The sequence below is a fragment of the Malaya genurostris genome, chromosome 2 (genome assembly GCF_030247185.1).
Source record: "Malaya genurostris strain Urasoe2022 chromosome 2, Malgen_1.1, whole genome shotgun sequence".
NCBI classification, from domain to species: Eukaryota; Metazoa; Arthropoda; class Insecta; order Diptera; family Culicidae; genus Malaya; species Malaya genurostris.
This window is the reverse complement of record NC_080571.1, coordinates 42,107,314-42,129,041: the sequence shown is the minus strand read 5'-3', so window position 1 is coordinate 42,129,041 and position 21,728 is coordinate 42,107,314. Positions and strand designations below refer to the sequence as shown.

General features: G+C 36.4%; 1 protein-coding gene across 1 annotated transcript in view; it reads left to right on the top strand.

Annotated features, from left to right (window-relative positions):
* The window catches only part of LOC131432620 (protein ultraspiracle homolog), a 134,391-nt gene that overhangs the window by 1,659 nt on the left and 111,004 nt on the right, over positions 1-21,728 (top strand). The window lies entirely within an intron of this gene.

Sequence of the window (21,728 nt, the reverse complement as noted above, 5' to 3'; positions counted from 1 at the left end):
TCTCGAAAAAGTCTAATTGCAATATGTGTCAAACAACTTATAGTAAAATAATTGGCCGAAACAGTTATTTTGAATGATAGTGCAGCTATGGCAAGTGTGTGTGTGTTGATTAGTGAAAATGACGTAAACATTTCAAATAGGGCCTAAAAGCCATTGACAGGTCACATAAACCAATGAGAGTTTCTCTTTGTTTACTTTCTCTTCTGACTATCTCTGCGTTATTACAAAAATTTTGGATAGTAGTTTTAAATCAATCAGGAAACATCAGAGCTTTCTTAGTTGTTATCGATAACAGCACAATGAATGCGCATTTTGAAAAATAAGGATAATTTGGATGCTTCTGTTGGATTTTGATTAAGTTTTGGAATAAGTATTCAACACACTTGTAAAATTGTTGGCTAAGTCTCAAGGTAACATAGGAAAATTTTTTAATAAAATTATAAAACTTTCTTTATGTTTTTAAGTTTGCTGATGAGTGCCCTTGTTTCAACACAATTCGTCTCAGTTATATCATATTGAGACAATACTTGTGTTATGCTCATATTTCTGAGAGATGTCAATAGATGGACTCACAAAATTGGAAGAGTTGTCGGCTTTGATCTTACCACTGTTTGCAGGGAGTATTTGGGTTCCTTGATTTGAGGAGTTGAAAATGGTTTCTGAGGAACAGTATGTAAGCCTAGAAAGATTCAGAATATGGATTGGTTTGTTCAGTGAATGTTTAATTTTCTTTTGAAAGTCCTCAACTATTCCACACGCAGAGAAAAAAATTGTAAATATAACCAAATTCGGGTTTCTCGCAACGATTTTTTTTGTTAAAATAGTGACAAAAGAAAATCTGGTTTGATATAGAAAACATTGCTGCTTGAAACTACAAAACATGATAATCAATTTTACTCAGTGGGTTAGTTTGTTTCAAGCGACATTTTGATAAAAACAACAAATATTTCTCGTGTGCGTTCTTGTCATTTTTTTGACAAACAATTTCACAGTGAATTCAATTTGAAACATTTATTATGAATGAACGAACTTTCGATAAAGTTAAGAAATGTTGCGCTTTAAATTAACAAACTTTTTAGTTGAAATAAATTACCTTAAATTTAGCTATTTTAACTAACGTGTTTGATTGTTGAAATCATACATTTTTGTTCGTTTTTAAGAATGAAAAGATTTCTTTCAAACTAATTTACAAGGTAATTTTTGATACAACTTTTATTTCGATTTATATTTGTTATAAAATTCCTGAAAAACAATTTTTTTTTCATCATGAATTTTTCAAAATATTCAGGAGTTTTGTCGATCAGCGAACGAGTTCACATACCATAATCAAGGTTTTTCGATTTTTATAACATCCAACGATTAGGTGCTCCATCAGTCCGGTTTTTTGTGAAGAGAATGTACACTTGAATTGTTGAAAACCTTAAACGAGAATGAATAAGCAGATAAAATTTTACTTATGAAACGCGTACAAACTTTATCCGCGAGAAAGAATGCCCTGGTTTATTCGCGCGGGAAAAAAATTCTCTGGTTCACAAGAAATAAAACTATTACGGTTCATTTAAACGGTAAAGTTAGTTGTATCTTAACACAAATAAAATCATATATAAATCGAACCAATTTTTTCTCCTGTTTTGAAGATATAGCTGAGTTGAATCAACAAGGACATGGCTGATAACATTAACTCAACTTTGGTTGACATGTAATAAATAGTTAGTTCATTTCAACAATAAACTCAGCCGGAACAAATATACTTTTCGTTTGGTTATACCAAAATTTTGATTCAAATTAAACAGAGATTATTTTTAATGTTGATGGGAGAAATTGGTTTGTAACAATCATGATCTAGCTTGAAATAAACAGAAATCAAGTTCGAAAATCTACTAATCGATTTGTTATTTTAAACATGCTCAATTTCTCTGCGTGCATAGTAGGATTACAAGAACGTTAATATTGATGTAGATGAAGGTGAATGGAAGCTTTTGGAACTTCAATAATGTAATAATTTAAATTATTTATGGCTGTATCGATATTGCTCAAAACAATTTCAGGGTTTACATTGCTTTCGATATGAGATCTGTATTCTAGTCGATTAGTTCTGAGGTGGTAGAATTTATAACTAGTGGAACTAATGATTTCTTAATTTGAAACCTTGATTGTTATTGTTAGATGTTCTGAATCAAAGTCACCATCACGTCGAGGTCACCAGTGAATTAGCTAGATTTATTTTAATTTATATATTCGCAAACAACTTTTGGGAAATAGGAGAGCTTTCGGAGCACAACTTTTTCACGTGGTACAGGATTTGTGCTACTATTCATTGAATTCACTTAAGATTAGTTTAAACTATTGAAATGTATTAAAACTATAGGCATTAGTCTGTTTCTTATTTTCATATAAAAGCTTAGTTAGAATAGTAATTCGTCACGGATTTCGGTGACCAAGACTCTCTGCTTTCCACAGGAAAGTCGTGAGAAAACAGGAGAAACAAAATATGTAAGCATATTGGCATAAAATGAAGACTATATTTCAAATAAACCGTTATTACAGCTTTAAGCTGCGGCTAATTAAAAACAACCTGTTTTAATCCTCTTAGTGGTGTAATGATGCCTTTCGCATATCAATCATTCTATCGTATATAATACTGTGGTATTCTTCAAAATAATTTTCTCCGATTCTTGAAGGAATAGCCGGAATAGCTTTGTTTGGCCGTCTACGGATAATGACTACCGATTTAAGCAGTTTTGATGTGGATTATATTTTTTTTAAGTCTTTAACCCCTTTAAGTAATGGTATAAAATTTTCAACACACTTTACCCTATAATTCCGAAACCAGAAGTCGTATCAGATATGCGAATACAAGACCTGTCTGTGAAAATCGGTTCATCCGCTTTTAGGAAATTGGAGTGATTTTCGGTTTACAGTTCCGTACACGATCACTTTTTTTATACTTCCGGAAACTGAAACGAAGATCCGGTATACCCAAAATCAATGTATTTGGTCATAAACTAACAAAATCTGTCCACATCATGAGTTGTGTTATGTATAAGAACACGCCCCAGAAAACAAAATTTGTATACCTACCAGTTTGTAACTCCGGAACCGGAAGTCGTATACGGATGAATCTTGGAAGGATTATATGGAGTTATAAGACCTTTCATTTGAACCTACGCTAGTGCAAATTGGATGAGAGGTCTCGATAGAACGTGTTTAGTTCATTTTGCACATTTTACCCTGTAACTCCCGAACCGGAAGTCGGATTCAGATGAAATTCAATAGCAACCTATGGGACCATAATACTTTTAATTTGAATCTTTGTTGAAGAGAAGCGGTTGAGCGGTCTCTGAGGAAATCGAGTGCACCTTTTCTTCATTTTTTTGCAAATTTTATCCCGTTACTCCCGAACCGGAAGTCCGATCTGAGTAAAATTCAATAGCAACCTATGGGACCAAAAGACCTTTCATTTGAATCTAAGTTCGTCGAGCTGAGTCGAATGGCATATGACATTCGGCCCTCCGAGCCTCGGTTAAAAAGTCGGTTTTCACAGTGATTGCATAACCTTTCTTTATGAGAGAGGCAAAAAGGGTTGCTAAAGACTGTCCCAGAAAGTATGGACGCAACCAAAAACCGCTGCCATTTCCCAATTTCCCCAATATTGACAGAATCTGTCAATATTTATGGCTGCGTCCTGTTGTTTACACTCTTCTCTAACCACTTGTGCAGTTGGTTATTCGTTTTCATTGATTTGTTTCGAAATGCGTGAACTTTCAGCAGAACAACGTCGAAAAATTGTGTACAAATGGTGCACAAAACGCGGACGGCCACTGAGAAAGATAGCAAAACTGGAAGGAGTAAGTGAAAAAGCCGTGCGAAATGCAATCAGGAAGTTCGGTGAGTATAGCACCTTTGAGGATAAACCGAAAACGGGTCGAAAAAGAGGTCCTGCTAACCCTCAGTTGGATAAACGTATACTGAAGGCGTTCGAGCAAAAGAAGGAGGTTTCAGTTCGGGATGTGGCCAAAAAAGTGGGCACTTCGAAGTCAAATGTTCTTCGTGCTAAAGAACGTTTGAATCTTCGAACCTATAAGAAGCAGAAACAACTGTACAATATGATTCTTGCTGGAAATTTGAACTGCATAATCATGGACGACGAAACCTACGTGAAACTCGATTACAAATTCTTGCCGGGACCACAATATTATACGGTGCGAGAAGGGCAAGTGTTAAACCAGTCAGAGACATCGATTGAAGTCGAAAAGCTTTGTTAAGAAAGCTACGGTCTGGCAAGCAATTTGTAGCTGCGGTAAGACTTCGAATTCCTCCATCACCACTGCTTCAATGAACAGCGAAATATACATCAAGGAATGTTTACAAAAACGACTTCTACCCATGATTCGAAGCCACAAGGATCCTGTTGTCTTCTGACCAGATCTTGCTTCTTGCCACTACTCAAATTAACGGTAGAATGGTAACACATGGATCAATAAGTCTCGAGACTAAAGCAGAGATGGCGCTCGTAGTAAACCAGTAACCACGTCTTTCTAGAGTACTAACATTTGCTTGAAACGGGTCAAAATTTTAAGTCGATCCGACCAGAAACAGCTGAGTTATCGAGGTTGGAGTAAAGTCGTTTTGTAGTTTGTTTAAAAAATGGAAAAAACGAGTTTCGAGTTTTGATAAAACATTGTTTTTTAATAGGTAGAAACACCGTGCAAGCGAAACAATGGATTGAAAAATGTTATCCGGACTCTTGTCCATCAAAAGCAACGATTTGTCGGTGGTTCGCCGAGTTTAAACGTGGTCGTACCGACACAAGCCGTTACACCGGAAAATGTGAGTGAAGTGACAAAAATTATAATGAAAGATCGTAAAGTGAAGCTCCGTGAGATTGCTGAGATGACACGGATATCATATGGAAGTGTACACTGAGGTCTTTTTTTATGCGGTCTTTTTTTATGCGGTTTTTTTTACGCGACTTTTTTTATGCGAATTTTCAGAGTTATGCGGTTTTTTTTTATGCGAAGTTTCAGAGTTATGCGGTTTTTTTTAATGCGAATTTTCAGAGTTATGCGGTTTGCCCTTCTGCGGTCTTTTTTTATGCGAAGTTTCAGAGTTATGCGGTTTTTTTTATGCGAATTTTCAGAGTTATGCGGTTTAATTTATGCGAATTTTCAGAGTTATGCGGTTTTTTTTATGCGGTACGTAAATTCGCATAAAAAAAGACTTCAGTGTATTTACTATCCTTCATGAAAAATTGAGCATGAAAAAGGTTTTTTCCAAGTGGGTGCCGCGATTGCTTTCGATGGAACAAAAACAGCAACGAGTCGATGAAAAAAAAATGGAAAAACGTTGGAACCATTGTATCACCCTAAAAGGTGATTATGTTGATGAATAAAAAAAAATTGCAAAAACAATTTTGTTTCCATTGTTAGTCTCGGGACTTATTGATCCATGTGTTATACTACCAAAAATGTCATTTTCGTCCCAAAAGACATGAATCCACCAAATTGCCCACAACTTCGACCAATTGAGGAATTTTGGGCATTAACGAAGGCACATCTTAGGATACATGTCTCGGCAGCCGAAACCATTCAACAGTTCGAAAAAGATTGGAAAAAAGTGTCAAAACTTGTCGCCAAGAAGTCTGCACAGAATTTAATGAGGAACGTTCGCAAGAAGGTGCGCCAGCTAGTCTACAATGACTAAGTAGCAAATGTTGAGAATAATATTCTGTTGTTGTAGTCTAATATTATCAGTATATCGAAAAAAATTTGACTATCCTAACACTTGTGAATTATTTACAGCGAAATCAAAGTTCGTCCATACTTTCTGGGACAGTCTATATAAGGATTGTTGGTCCGAAAATCCGAAAAACTAAAATGTTACATTGATCTACTAGAATCAGATCAATTTTAGAAAGATTTCTCGTAGAAGATGAATTAGTTGAGCTATTGAAAATAAAACTTAAAACCAGTGGAGAGTTCATCATGAAGAACTCGTACTTTCTGATTACTCCACGGGCATTTAGAATCTTGTTAGGAAAAAAATTGTGCGTTTTTACAGCTATCATTTGATTTATTTGCTCATCAACGCATTGAAATCGTAAACATGTTGCATTCCAACAATGGGATGACATGACTGATGTACCTTAGGTATATGTACATCTAATGATTTTAAATTGAATTTTATTACATGAAAATTTAAAATTTTTGATCTGGTAGGACATTGTTAATAATTGGTTTAATGGTTTCCAACACAATTGCAACATGACAATTCATCTGAGGGTATCGTCGATTGAACAGATGTGCTTGCAAGCAAATTACCACAATTTAAACATCGTATGTCCGTATGACAATTTGTTGTACCTTGGAAGAAGACCTGACAATGACGATATTGTGTTAGGTTTGCTGTGCCATCATCCCGTTTATAATTTTCCCACCGAACCGATATTTCCACTTTCACTTCCGGAAGGAGCCAAGAAAGCTCTGTACAAATTGCTTTGAATTTGAAGCTATAGATTGTTGTGTTTTTTTTCAAAGTAGCAAGCGTCCGGTTTTTGGGATTTTTGTTCCTTATTGATTTATTTTCAATCATGTGTATACAAAAAAAATAAAAATAGTCGGGAGAAATCGGTTACGTGTAACCAAAACCCTTTCAAGGCTAGAAAAAGGCTTTACGCTTTTCTTTATATGCACATGTAATAATGAGTACACCCAAACCTCCTTTTACGAACCTTATATATGTATGTATGTATGCTTACACACTCACTCGTCTGCATATATGTGTAAATATTTATCATTTATATAATGATCGCTTTTACTTCACCAATATTTATATGTATTAAGAAATACTAATATTTGCACATATGTGTACGTATATTAATACATATATACATATATAAATTACGTAAATGGAGGTTTGGGTGTATTTCCTATCTATACTTCGTGATGCCTGAAAAGTATTTCAATCCTCAATTAGCTGATCGTTTTTGGACACGGGATATCTGTTTAAATTAAAGAATATAAAAACTACTAAACAGGGGCGATTTGAGCCTTTTCCAAAAACCGGGAAAAAATCCGGAAATTGAAATCGGCAATTCACTTGCCACCCTGTAAGTTTGTTGAAATCGTCATCTCTGAGAAAATTGAGGAAGTAATTTGATACAGGAATTTTTACACTAATCACCCTGTAATTCTGGAACCGGAAGTCTGAACGAAATAAAATTCAGGAACTTTGTATGGGAACATTATATCTTTCATTTGAATCTAAGTTTGTAAGAATCGGTTCAGCCGTCTCTGAGAAAAGTGAGTGCAAATAAATGATACATACATACATACATACACACACAGATATTTTGTTATTTTGTGAACTGAGTCGAATGGTATATGACACTCGGCAGTCTCCGGGCCTTGGTTCAAAAGTCGCTTTTCACAGTGATTGCATAACCTTTTTATATGAGAAAGGTAAAATATGAAATTAGATCAAAACGGGCATGATAGTGATTTTTTCCGATCTTAAAGCTATCACCAATCGATTCGACGGTAATTTTTGCATAAGAAATACCAACTTTGAATATTTTTGCTTAGGTTTTCATGAAATTATTGAGTAAATTTGCGTTTTCGATCGTTTTTTTTCGCACTGTGCATTGGTAGGCTGTGTGAAAGGTGATGGTCTTAGTCACTTACCTCACGCGCCAAACTCTTCGGACACTGCACTATCTGATTATCACTAGGTTCCGATCGCTTGGTGTACCATTACGAATACTTCTGTTCGTACGAACAAAACCAAAATTGGACTGGCACTTGGATCGACCCGAAAGATGGTCACTTTTCCGGTCACGAGATCTGCAAGCGGCTAGAGAACTGGACATAAATAGTATTTTGAACATCTTACATACTAGCCATTTTGTTGCAATGAAGCCTCAAATTTAGGATGGAAAAAGTTGTACACCTTCTTAAATCATGTCCAATTAGTGGCAGCTCAACTCTCTCGAACCCGAAAACCAAATGAGCCCAAAACGCCGAAAGACGATAGTGGGAAACCAGTTGAGCGAACGAAAAGTGCAGCAACAATTCCGTCACCATCGGCGAAATCAGGTAGAAATTTGGTTAAAAAAACTGATAAAAGTGACACGGCCGCACTGGACTAACGAGACGCGTTTCATTTTATTTCATTTCCAACGAAAACCAGCACGATTTCGTTGACAGTGATTGGTCAGTGTGTTGCGAAATGTTTTGAATGATCGGACATTATCGGACTTTCGACCGGTGGCTTTCCAACTCTCCAACATCCATCCACACAGAGAAAGGTGCCACCGAACAAGAAGTGAATTTTTGCTAATTGACGGAGGACGACCACCTGGGCGATGGCGGTGCCATGCAACAAAGCCAGAGCTAGGTGGGGCCGAGCAGTTCGATTCGGGCCAACCCTGCCGGGCGATTTGTTGGCAAAACCAAAATCCTTGACCCATATCTCCGTTCGCCCCGGTTCGTTATCAGCTTCAGTGAGTCATGGCGGGGCAAAGAAAGTGAACTTCACGTTTTGCGTTTGCGATTGGAAATTGCAGGCACGCATTGTTCGTGTTTTGTAATGATGAATAGGAAAGGCGAAGATAGGACTGGCAAAAAAAAGTTACGCGTCAGTGGACGAACGACGGATGATTATTGATATTCATGTGTTTGTGAGTTACCTTGAAGAAACAACGTTGACTTGCTTTCGAAATGATTGGAGGGCTACTTAAAAATGAATAATCTTATACTGTTAATCTATTCTCTGGAAGATTTTTTTTCTGGACAGAAACTAATGGACTCTATGAAGCTGCTGACGGAGATAACAACGTCAATTCAACATCGGTGGAAGCAACAACAACAAAAAAATCAACACCGTGTTCATCAAGAATGAGGAAGCAACATTAATGATACCTGCGATTCGGGTGTCGGCCAGGAGGAGGAAACACGGGGGCTGTTGGGGCAGAGTATTTGGAACTAATGAAAATGCAAAACAAAAAAAAAAGAACAACAAAAGCGAATATCGAAAACATTAAGTGCTCTACTGGGCCGGACACCGACGAATGCGAGCTGAAGATAGCGGCTTTCGAGCTTCCTTACGAATGCTTATTAGATCAGTATAAGTGCGTCAGAGCTGAGCCAAAACGGTTGTATCGGTGAAACTCTGATCGGTTGTCCGAATACTGTGTTGTTCCATCGACAGGTTTTGTCGACGACACACAATAAATTTCTAATATCACTTGAGAACTCCCGGATTCTAGCAGCACTGGTCAGTCACTTCCATATTTGCGGAACTACCTTCTTCAGTTGGCCAGTTGGCATCAGCCGTGAATGTTCTTCGCAATCAGTGCTTTTCTTTTCTGTGTTTTCTGTTCCTTTCGCCTCGCTTTCAGCGGAGTCAAGCAACTGTTACCACTACCATTAAACTACTCTGTCACCTCAGTCTTGCAATGGTGAATCGGTGCGAAATGTCCATCAATAGTAGGTTAAGTTTCGTACTATCAAAAGAATGTAAAGGATTAATAATAAATACGACCAGGAAAACGGTGACGGAAAATTTCAAAAGAAAACCTAAAATAAGCATTAAATGAAGATATTTAGGCCTGAATACAAAATCCAAAATAAAGAAACCAAAAATTTATAACTGGATGACCTGAAAACGAGTAAAACTAACTTGTTTCATGCAAGTTTTTGATTGTGATGTGTCAATTGTGCAACTAAACTACGGCTTATTCACGTCGTAATTATTTAAACACTCACTTAAATAAGGCGGGGAAAAAGAGAGTAAAAAATTCAAGGGACAGCCCTACGGGTTAGCGCGAACTGTAGGACTATACAGCTATTGTCAAAAGCACTGCTAAAATTTGTGTTGAATGTTTAGGTAGTAGTTTTTCGCAACATTTTTTTTAGAACTTAAGATGCCCTGAAAATGACCATTTAGTTTGTTAGTGTTGGTGATGAAAGGTGCTTCACAATCAGTGATTTCCAGCTCTCCATGATCGCGGTCGACCTGCGTTTTCGTCATGAACATGAACTTAGCGAGGAACCACTCGCCGATGATAACGCAAATAGGTGAATAATTTGTTGCTAATAAGTTGCTAATTTGTTATGATAATTTTGAATTTGTTGCTCAATTTTTTTTTTTAATTTTTAGGAGTACTTAGCTAAGTTTATATGAAGGTAACGATGCACCCCTTCCTAATAAGGTTGAAATCAAATCGAAACCCATTGGATAGTTTGTTGCCAATAAGTTTGAATTTTGTAATTTAGTAATTTTGAATATGTTGCTAAATTTAATTTTTTTTCGCTAAGTTCATAAGAAGTCAATTAAGCACCCCTTCTAAATAATTTTGAAAACAATTCAAAACCCAGCGGATAATTTGTTGCTTATTAGTTAATAATTAGTTACGGTAATTTTGGTTTTGTTGCTCATTTTCTTAAATTTTCTTTGAGTACTTCGCTAAGTTCATATAAAATTAACGAAGCACCCCTTTCAATAAGTTTGAAAACAAATCAAAAGTCAGTGGATAGTTTATTGCTAACAAGTTACTAATTAGTTACGGTAATTTTGAATTTGTTGCTCAATATTTTTTTGTACTTCGCTAAGTTCATATGATTTTTTTTTTGTTTGGATTATAGAGGTTTTAACCTTAAGGTCATTCAACTCTTCGGGTCAGAAAAACTTTCTGACCCTATGTGCGAGTTGGGAATCGAACTCAGGCGGGCTGCGTGAAAGGCATCGACTTACCCATTACGCTACACCTGTCCCCTGAACGGTTCATAAGAAGTTAAGAACCATCTCTCTAAAACAAGCTTGAAAACAAAATTTAAAAAAAGAGCAACAAATTCAAAATCACCGTAACTAATTAGTAACTAATAAGCAACAAATCATCCACTGGGTTTTTATTTGTTTTCAAGCTTATATAGGAGGGCTTCTTCGTAAACTTCATACGAACTTAGCGAAGCATTCAACAAAAATAAATTGAGCAACAAATTGAAAATTACAGTAACTAATCAGCAACATATTAGCAACAAATTATTCACTGGGTTTTGATTTGTTTTCAAGCTTCATAAGAACCTAACGAAGAACTCAAGAAAATTTAAAACAATTTAGCAACAAATTTCAAATTACCGTAACTAATTACCAACAAATTATTCACCTATTCGTGTAATCATCGGTGATAGGTGCTTCGCTAAGTTAATGTTCATGGAATTTAGATCATATTTCTGATGGCAAGGAACAAACAATGATGTCGTTACGTAAAGTATAACAAAAGAAATTCAACATCTAAGCCTTATCAGTTTTAATTTGCCGCACGACCCAAACACTATTATTTCCCTGTCTGAACGCTTCGTTTGATGTGCAGGAAAATTTCAACGTAGGAAGCCGTCAGCCAAAGAACGCTCAGAAAATGCTACAATCATGAAAAAACGGGTGGTTAGTATCAGACTCGTAACCGAATTGGCAAGAATTCGAATAAAATAGGAACTCTTCTTTCCCTTTTCCGAGTAACGATTGTTTGTAGGATTGTGGGAATTCTCTTTGCATGCCATAATTTGAAACGGTACCTGCGGCCATAATGATAAAAAATCTAAAATCTCGGATGAAAATGATGGACGGATGGATGAGGGATGCCATCAGAATTCTCGATATGTTATAAATTTAATTTTTGTACTTTTTGATTTGGCTTAAAATTTTGTACGAGTATTGCTTGATCGAAAAGGACAATTTTCACCTTTGATTTAGCATTTTGCAGGGTGGCCGGAAGAATCGGGAAAAAGAGCAAAACCGGGAAAAATATTTGTAACAATTTTTAGTATCATGAATTATTTTTATTCAACAAGTGAAAAGTTGGGGGCAACGTCAAATTTTGCGTTTGAGTGAGAAGTTCACTTTCAGCAAAAATTTTGAATTAACTTATTATTCTAAGTTGAACAAGTCATTGGTAATTGAGTCAACACCCCACACGGTAATCTAAATGCACGTAGAAATAAATGCTTCTGTAGTACTCATAAAATTAGTAGAAAAATTATCTAGAATTTACCGAAGTTTAGAGGAAAATAAGAACAAATAATTTTCTTATTAATCTCTACCCATATCTGGTTAAAAAGTATCTCAATAATTTACCTAAGTATGTGTTTTGTTGTTGTATTCTTAGTAGAATGCACCCAGGATGAAATAAAAGTGCACAAACTCAGAATCTAGGCAAATTATTGAGATACCTTTTAACCAGTTATGGGTAAATAAAATTAACAAGACGGTCACTTGCTAGTATTTTCCAGAAAATATATCCAAATTCTGGATTATTTTTGTAATAACTGTCGCAGTACCACATTAGTACACTGAAGTCTTTTTTTATGCGAATTTACGTACCGCATAAAAAAAAACCGCATAAAAAAAACCGCATAACTCTGAAAATTCGCATAAAAAAAAACCGCATAACTCTGAAAATTCGCATAAAAAAAACCGCATAACTCTGAAACTTCGCATAAAAATAGACCGCAGAAGGGCAAACCGCATAACTCTGAAAATTCGCATAAAAAAAAAACCGCATAACTCTGAAACTTCGCGTAAAAAAAACCGCATAACTCTGAAAATTCGCATAAAAAAAGTCGCGTAAAAAAAAACCGCATAAAAAAAGACCGCATAAAAAAAGACCTCAGTGTATATATTTCTAGGTGCATCCAGTTTATCGTGCATGTCTTGTCCGATGATTTTTAAAGGTTTAAAAGCAGTTTTAAATCAATCAGAAAGCATCAGAGCTTTTCTTTAACTTTACTAATGATTGCCCTAATTTAATCATAATTTATCTCTAGAATGTTATCTTGAGACAATACTTGTTTTTTGCTCATATTTGTTTGAGATATTGATTTCAACCGGACTCACAAAATTAAAGAAAATTGTTGACTTTGACTTTATCCACCTATGGCAAGGAGTATTTAATTTCCTTCTTTGAGAGCTGAAGAGAACCATGTATTATTTTTAGAATACGGTTTGATTATCAGTTAATGTATGTTTAATTTTCGTTTGAATGTGCTCAATTGTGGATTTCACAATAGGATCACAAAAATGTAGATATCCATGGAAACTTCAATGTAATGATTTAAACAATCTTTTGCTGTATCGATATCAGCCGAATTTCCCGAAACAATTCTAGAGTTCACATTGCTTCCGATATGGATCTGTATCCTAGATGATTAGTTCTTGGGTGGTAGAATACAGAACTATCTAAAATAACCATTACTTCACTTGAAATCCTGAATATTATTGATAGATGATCTGAATCAAGTCTTTCTGAGTGAAATGTTCACTACAAATGTTACATTAATCTTCTAGATCAAGATCAATTGTAGGATGGTTTCTCATAGAAGATAAACTAGTTGGGCTATTTGGAAATAAAACTGGTTAGAAAGCAGCGAAGAGTTCATTATGAAGTCCTCCTACTTTCCGATCATTTTCCTGGTTATTCCACGATAGATGCTAAGCATTTAAAACCCCATTAAGAAAAAAAGATTGAGAAAAAATGAGAAGAGACTTTAAATTTGTTTTGCCGGACATGACTTTGACAATAATTGAATTTAAGGATTCTATTACAATCAAAGCATGAAAATTCTTCTGAGGATTTCGTTTATTGAACAATCGTGTTTGCAAACGAATTACCACAATTTAAAAAGAGCCGATTTTAGCCAATTCTAAATACCTGGAATTTTAATCTCGCAAATCGGGAAAAACCGGGAAATTGAATTGGCAATTCACTTGTCACCCTGATTTTGACTCTAGTCTTACTTTTGGGAAGGGCTTAAGCAAAAATTTACTTGTGATTTTTTTAAATAACATACCTCAAAAACGGTTTCTCCTATTGATTTGTTTGCGTCCGTGGCAATGGTTTAGGTAAGAAAAATATCCGAAATCGATAAAAGAATCTAAATGTGTAGCAAATGGAATTTTTGAACCGTTGTATCTCGGGAATGGTAGCATCTAGAAGAAACATGGTCGAAACCTAACATTTTTCTGGTTTTACATACTCGAGTTCAAAACCCTTGAAAGAAATTATTTAAACAATTTCCGAAAAAAAACTTTCTCGAAAAGATCAATTTTTTACCTTTCTTTATAGAAAGGATATAAAATTGAGAGCTACCAAAAGCTTATTCGAATTCAAATGAAATTGTTCACTTGTGAAAATGCTGTAAGATTTCAAATTAACTCTTTGGGAAAGATTTAGTGGTCCTGAAAAAAACTGATTAATGAGATTTCTTTGACGTTTCACACTGTTGAATGCATCTTCCTCAAACATGTTTTCAGTGGAGTTAAGTATCGATGAAAATATTTTCCACTTGTTCGATGCGAAAAGCGCACAAAGCAAATCGGCACAATATTCTTCTCGCCGAATTGTAGTATCTTTTGTAATCGTCAGCAAGGTATTAAAGTTTGCCGTTCGATAAACTGCACTTAGTGAGAATTAATTGAATATCTATGTTGGCTACAAGGAAGCGATCTCTTTAAATATTCGTGGCATTACACATTTACACTAATGAAAACGGGACTAATGCAAGCAAAAATATGCCGAAAGACAACATGCTTGATCTATTATTTTACTTTGTGACGTAATAATAAAATGGAATATCGCCATCGTTTTGAAAGTCACTATTGTGAACAAAGTGAGTGGAAACATATATGGAAGAAGCCAAATGAATGAGAAACTCACAGAAAAGATATTTTTTTGGAAAAAGATACACTCAGAGACAGGACTCGAACCTGCGTTCTTATGCAATCCGTGCATACGCGTTTACCATTTCCACCACCATGAGCTGTGGTAGCAGCACTGAGTTGATAAGCGTACATCGAACTATGATCTAAATCCTAGCCGCCTCACGACCGGTACCGTATATTCAAACATCTCTGTTCATTAGACAACAAACACTAGTCTTCTCGCTCCATACCTATTTTTCGCTCAAGCACTGGGTAGGAGAGTATGAAAATAAATAAATCGCTAAACAATTGTTATTTTCAGATCACTCATTCTGCAGGTAAGTCCATGTTGAATCACGAAATGACATTAGCAGTGCGACATACACTGCTAATGTACTTGTGATTCGAAAACGAATTGTGCAACAAATGATGTTCACTTTGGGTTATACTTCGTCACATCTAAAGTAGTTCAATTGACAGAACGATTTCACCGAATTGAAGAAACCCGCGAATTCGAGTATACTATTTCTGTATACTTTTTTTTATAAACAAAATACAGTCCATCCTTCGTTACAAATTGTTACTAATCTTCTAATTGTTCAAGTGCATCCCCCAAAAAGAGATAAACATAATTTTTCAGAGCTCTACTTATATACCATCTTCGATTCAAAGCCGTCCGTCTCGCAAAGCGCATTTTACTCCGCCCAGCCCTCGATCGTTGAAAACTATTGGAACGCTGTTGTCTGTTTTGTGTTGTGTACAACTATTACATACCACCAGTTGTCTTACTGCGGATGCATGCGGGCATTTCTTTGCGCTGCTGCTCTCTTCCCCCATACCTGCGCTAACGTAAAAACTTGATTTTTTCAAGGTTAACCTTAAACCTGGTTGCGTTCGAATACGTTACCGTGCGTGGCAGCGCATCGAGGGCGATTGTGACGTTTTTGGGCGATCGAACCAATCGGGAATGGGACAGCTAGAGATAATTGCTCGGTTTTTATACGTTTCTTCCACTCGATGGAACTAGATCAAGGAGAGGACAGGATGTTTTGGTTAAGACAGGTTGGGACGCTTTGCGATGGCTTGGTAGTTGCTGAGGTAAATTACACTGGTACAAGGAGTACCATTTTTAATCAGTGGTACTTTATTAGTTAGATTTGTGATGTTTTTTACTGAAGTATTCCATATTGACGCAATTAAACTTTTTATTAAACTCAATGTTATAATTTCCTATTGCCGAAAATAAATTATTGTCTCAGAAAATGATGTTTATTGATATATTCGACAGATTCCACCTTTTTTTCTTTAAATGTAGTTCACTTCTCAGAATTTTAGGAATTTTGGAGCATAATGCTTTCATAATGGTCGACATCATTGATGTGCCCCAGCACAATGGTAAGATGCCAAGTTCGGCCAATGTAGTATCTAGACATCGTAAGACTAATAAAAGCTTGAGCTGGTTTTAGAGACAGTCATCATTGGAATATTTACTCGTTGTTGATTTCAGACAGCGTCGAAGGCTTGTGATGAAACTTCGCAGGAGTGAATGTAACACTACTCTCATCCTAAAATGTTACAAACAAATGAATGCGTCTATTATTTTGATTGCCATGTTATTGTATACGGTTTGGTCATGATTGTTCCAGTTTGCTGGAAAACTTTATTCAACGTAATCAAAGGAATTTTGAAAATTTTTCGATAACACTTGTTGGCAGCATACCACTCCAGAACCGTCTGGAAGCTGCGGCAACTGGCCAAATCGTGCCAAAATGTGACTATGTTCTATGCTGGCCGATGAACGGCCATACACCTGTTTCCAGGCATTCACCGATGAAACCTGTCATGGAATGTCATCGTCGAGGATGTGACGAATGTATTCGTTTTCAGACCGCAATTGTAAATCGCTTGCCAAATCATGACTTTCTTCACGAGCTTAATGACAAACACGAACTTGAATATTTCCGGTACATCCCCGCCTCAAGTTGCGATGTAAAAACCTGAAGCTGCCTAAAATATTTAAAAGTGGAGCCTTTACCGACCCCAGTTGGAGGCTGAATTCCCTAGAATTCATCACCTCGACCTTAACCCGACGTTATTTCTTTTAATGAAATTGTACTACTTTTAAGAAACTAATTAAATTAAAATTAGGAAATGTCCTAAACAAATATATTATAAATTATGAAAAAACTCTTGTGTTTCGCTAAAACGTTCCGATGTGTCGCACCATTTGAAAGTCTGTGTTGTATCTTCTGGCCACATCTCAGATCGATAGCTGGATTTAACGCACCGGGACTGGCTTTAACGCACCTCAACAACCAGTTTTTTCATTGGTCCACTGATTCTTGTTCACGCTCAGGGTTTCCTTGTAGGTTGTGACCACTCGACATACTATTGTTTTTGGCATCTGCATCACTATAGCTACACACTTAGAAAAAATCGTGTAAATTTAAATCTTTATAGATGCACATAGTAGGAGCGCCGTAATTCACTTAAATTTACAATTCAAGCATGTAAAGATAATTCATATTTTTATCTGCACAGTTCATTTAGCTGAAGTTTATATCAAAACATATACAGCGTGCTAGCGACACGCAAGGGGTCTACCAATTTACCTTTAGTCGAGCTTTATGATTGACCGTACCGGATTTTAGTTGGAGGTATCTCTGCATTATCCACTCAATTAATGACTACTTTTAAAGTGAAAACACTCCTTCAACAAAATAACTCATTCGATGATAGTGATTCTGGTGGAAAATGAGAGAAAGTTAATTTGGAAATATACTATTTCCGCTATCAACGCATTAAGCAATCTTGAGGAAAATGCATGACAAAAGGGATACTGTTTTGATAAACCCTGGGCATTGACACAACCTTAAGACAGATTGAATGATCCTGTCACGGTCCCAGGGACAAAAAGAGGCAACAATGTACAAAAGAGGATCAATAAAATGGATATGTTCCTTATTCTGAATATGTCCAACTTGACAGACATTGTCCATGTCCTTGCTGGAACAAATACTACGCTTTCGATTGTGATCAACTAATCAAATCCTATCTCTCTTGCAGTAATTTGACCATATGGTGACCAAATAATGCCCTCTTTGCTACCTTTGGGAGCCGCAAACGGTGTGGACAAAATGGTTCAAAATCTGCACACCTAGTAGTTTAGTTGCATGATAGCTCTCTCTTAGATTGCGTTGTAGAATGCTTAGTATATTCATGCATAATATCGACAAAGATAGAAACAATCAGAGCAGATTAGAAAAGTTTGTGTTAGTAGACCAACAATTTCGATATCTCTTTTAAATAATTGAAGTAATAATCATAGACATATAGGAAAGTAGAACCAAGACCGAAATGGATACAATACGAAGTTCTCCGAAGTTTCACTAATGAAGACATTAAAATCGATGAAGCAGTTGATAGGATGTCAAAATACCGATACGATACAGATGCAGGAACCAATGATTGACGGGTGACCGAGAGAAGCATATTTCCTGTCCAAATGTCAAATTCTCTGGTCAACTTGGAATAAAAGATATTCGTATCGTTGGTTGCAGCTTGGTTATCGCAAAGGAATCTGTCGCTTGGGTCACAAGTTATCCTATCATTTCGATGATGACCTTGGTTTCCTTCAGCGTTACTAGTGTTCATTTGGGCACAATAGCCTAGTCCGTATGGTATGAAAAGAGTGGAACCTGTAAATTCCAACCCTCGACCAGAGTAGCCCATAAATGGAAAAAAAATTAGGCAACACAACAACACGTACTGCTAAGAACAACTTCCGCCCCCGGCGAACGATCACAATTAGGTTAAAGCCGGGTATAAATAAACGATACAAAAAACAACTGCTAATTAAAAAAAGTTGTTAAGGGGAGGTAAGGGATACACATTTTTTTAAACATTTTCTTGTAGTTTAACATTTCAAAAATATTGTATCAAAATTCAGTGTAAATTACCAGAATTATTTTTTTGCTTACTTTAAAAACAAAATTAAACGCGTCAATCTGAACTGAAAATCAATTTTTCGAAGTCCGTGAACACGATCCTGCAAAATCTACTGTACCGATTCTTTTCAAACTTGGAACATACTTTATTGGTAAAAAAATGCCTCCCTCCAACGTTTTTAAAATTTATCCATTATTCCATATTATGGTAGTTTTTCACCTCAAAATTGACGGAAAATTTAGCGTAAGATCCCACGAACTGTTAAAAAAAATCAAAATATTTACTTGAGAACGACGGAAGGGAAAGAAATAACTCGTACTTTATGTAAATTTAAGAACAATTTTGATTTCAGATAATTCTACGCTGAGTTATCGTGTTTACCGCGCAACGTGATTCTCAAAAGAGGTTTTGGGGAATGCTCTGTTACCGCATTATTTTTCAATATTAATATACGAAAATTCAACTAAATATTATTTGAAGGATGCTTTATAATGTAAAAAAAGGTTTCAATAAATTTGCTTAAGGAGTGTATCGAAATGTAGTTAGCAACATTGATAATTGAATAAAAAAGCCAAAAAAACATATTTTGACATCAGTTTTCGATATATTGTAGAAAAATTACATTTTTATGCATTTCACTGATTATATTGAAGAAAATCCTAGTTTCTGTGAAACGGTCGCACTTTGGACTTGACATTCTTCATTAAATTCTGCACATTTACTTTTGTGACTTTCCTGGAGGCAGCGGTCCAGTTTTTTTTAACTCCTGCATGTTTTGGAACACTGTACCTTCCTTTCGAAAGTGCCGCTTGACAATTGCCCAATACCTTTCAATTGGCCGAAGATCCGGGCAGTTCATTGGGTTGATGTCCTGTTCCACGAATTGTACATTATTTTTTGACAACCACTGTAGAACGGAATTGGCGTAGTGGGCTGAAGCCAAATCCGGCCAGAAGAGAGGAGGAGCCTTATGCTTTCTGTACAGTGGTAGCATTCTCTTCTTCAAACATTCTTCCTCGTACACCTTGGCGTTAATTGTGCCCTTCGTGAAGAAAATCGACGACCGCAAACCACAGGTACAAATTGCTTGCCAGACCAACACCTTCTGCCCAAACTTTTTCATCGCCACCGTGGTGTCAGCGTCGTCCAGGTCCTGGTACACCGATTTCGTATAATATTGCAATCCGGGCAGCGCTCGAGAGTCTTCCTTGGCGTAGGTTTCGTCGTCGATCAGGATGCATCCGTCTTTATTCTGTAGAATCCGGTTATACAGTTTTCGCGCTCTTGTTTTGGCCTGAACTTGCTGTACCAGGGACTTTTTCGGCACCTTCTGTTTCTTGTACGTTTTCAGGGAGTTCCGAACTTTGGTCCGTTGAATCATCCCGATGCTGGTGTTGAACTGCTTGGCCAAATCCCGCGTCGACGCCGATGGGTTTTTCCTGATGTACTCAACCACTTTTAAGTCGCGGCCGGGCAGGCTGGGACCCGTTTTCCTACCGGATCGGGGCAAATACTCTATGGAAAGGGTCTTACCGAACTTCTCGATAATATTTTTGACACTGGTGTGGTGCAGTTTCATCCGTTTTGCAATTTCGTTGTACGTGACACCACTTTCTGAACACCAAGTCATCAGAATTTTCTTTCGCGTTTCCGGATCAATTCGACTCATCATTGAAATGATAAACCGTACCGAAACCAATCGATTGCGCAGCTGTTAATGACATGTAAACAAACATGTCACCGCAAAACACGCTGCAAAAAATTCAGCCATTTCAGAGTAATAACTGTTTGAATGTTGCTAACTACTTATTGACACACTCCTTAAGCTTTACGTTTCGTCTTAGACTCGTCAGCGCAGAGCAGTTCAAATTGAACTGTTTAATGCAAAACTCGGCAGTTCAATGTGAACCTCTAAGCATACGTAAAGTTAACACTATTTGCGAAACACTTTCATCAATTGCGCCGAAGCGCAATGTCTAATCGGACGTCGTGATGGAAAACGCAATTGGCGACTTTACTGGCCGGCAACAGTTTTTGGTAATTTAGGGGTTTTGGTTAAAACCCCATTTTGGTTTAAGCTTAGCTGTTTCTTCGTAAAAATTACAAAAAAGTGCTTTTTAATTTAAATTATTCCTTACTCCCCCCTTAATGAAAATAATGTGTGGCCCCCATGGATTTCGCGGACTACAGACAAGGAGTACCGACTCTATATTACCGACATTTTGATATTATGAAAGATAGCAATATATTCGACTAAATGACCCAAAGTAAGAAAGTGAGTTTGGGATCAAACTATTTCCGCAATCACCGTATTTAGCTATTTACTATTACTATTATTATTGACATCACTATACCACCGTCACGGTATTACTGCACTACCGTATGTGAAAATTGCATATTTTTCCAAATAAACTTTAATTCATTGAAATTCTTTTCTTATTTTTTCATATCATTTATTTTACCCCGACTTTACATTCTTTATTCTTTCGGTCACACTTATCATAAAATAGCTTAAATTTTTATCAACAGCAGCACCGTCTTTTACCAATATCACACACTAGTAGCAGACATCCGTAACTGTTTTGTTTTCTTAATAGCGTCTACAAAATAGAACAAAACACGCATCGTTCGTTTTATGTTTTCTTCTTCCACCGTACCACCACGTACCGGTGTTGTACATATTGTCATTTTATATGGCGATTTGAAAACTTTTACACTCATCGCCCTGTAACTGCGGAATCCCGAGGTCAGATCCCGATGAAATTTTACAGTAGCTTTAAAGATAATATGAGCTTAATTCATATCAAGATTTGTGCAAATCTGTTCAAGCAACGCAGAGAAATCGAAGTAAATTTTAGTTTTTCTTCATCACTTTCGGTGCTTCCGGAACAGAAAAAGGAGAACCAGTAGTACCGAATGAAGTTTTTATGCTCACAAACTAACAAGCTCTGCAAACTAGAAGAATTTATCAGGCAGTTTTTTGGGATTTGTACCTGTTTTTGACCATAATTCTTGGAAGTATACTAATGAAATTGGTAATCTTCCACTTATCACGTTTTAGTTCCGGAACCGGAAGTCGGATCCGG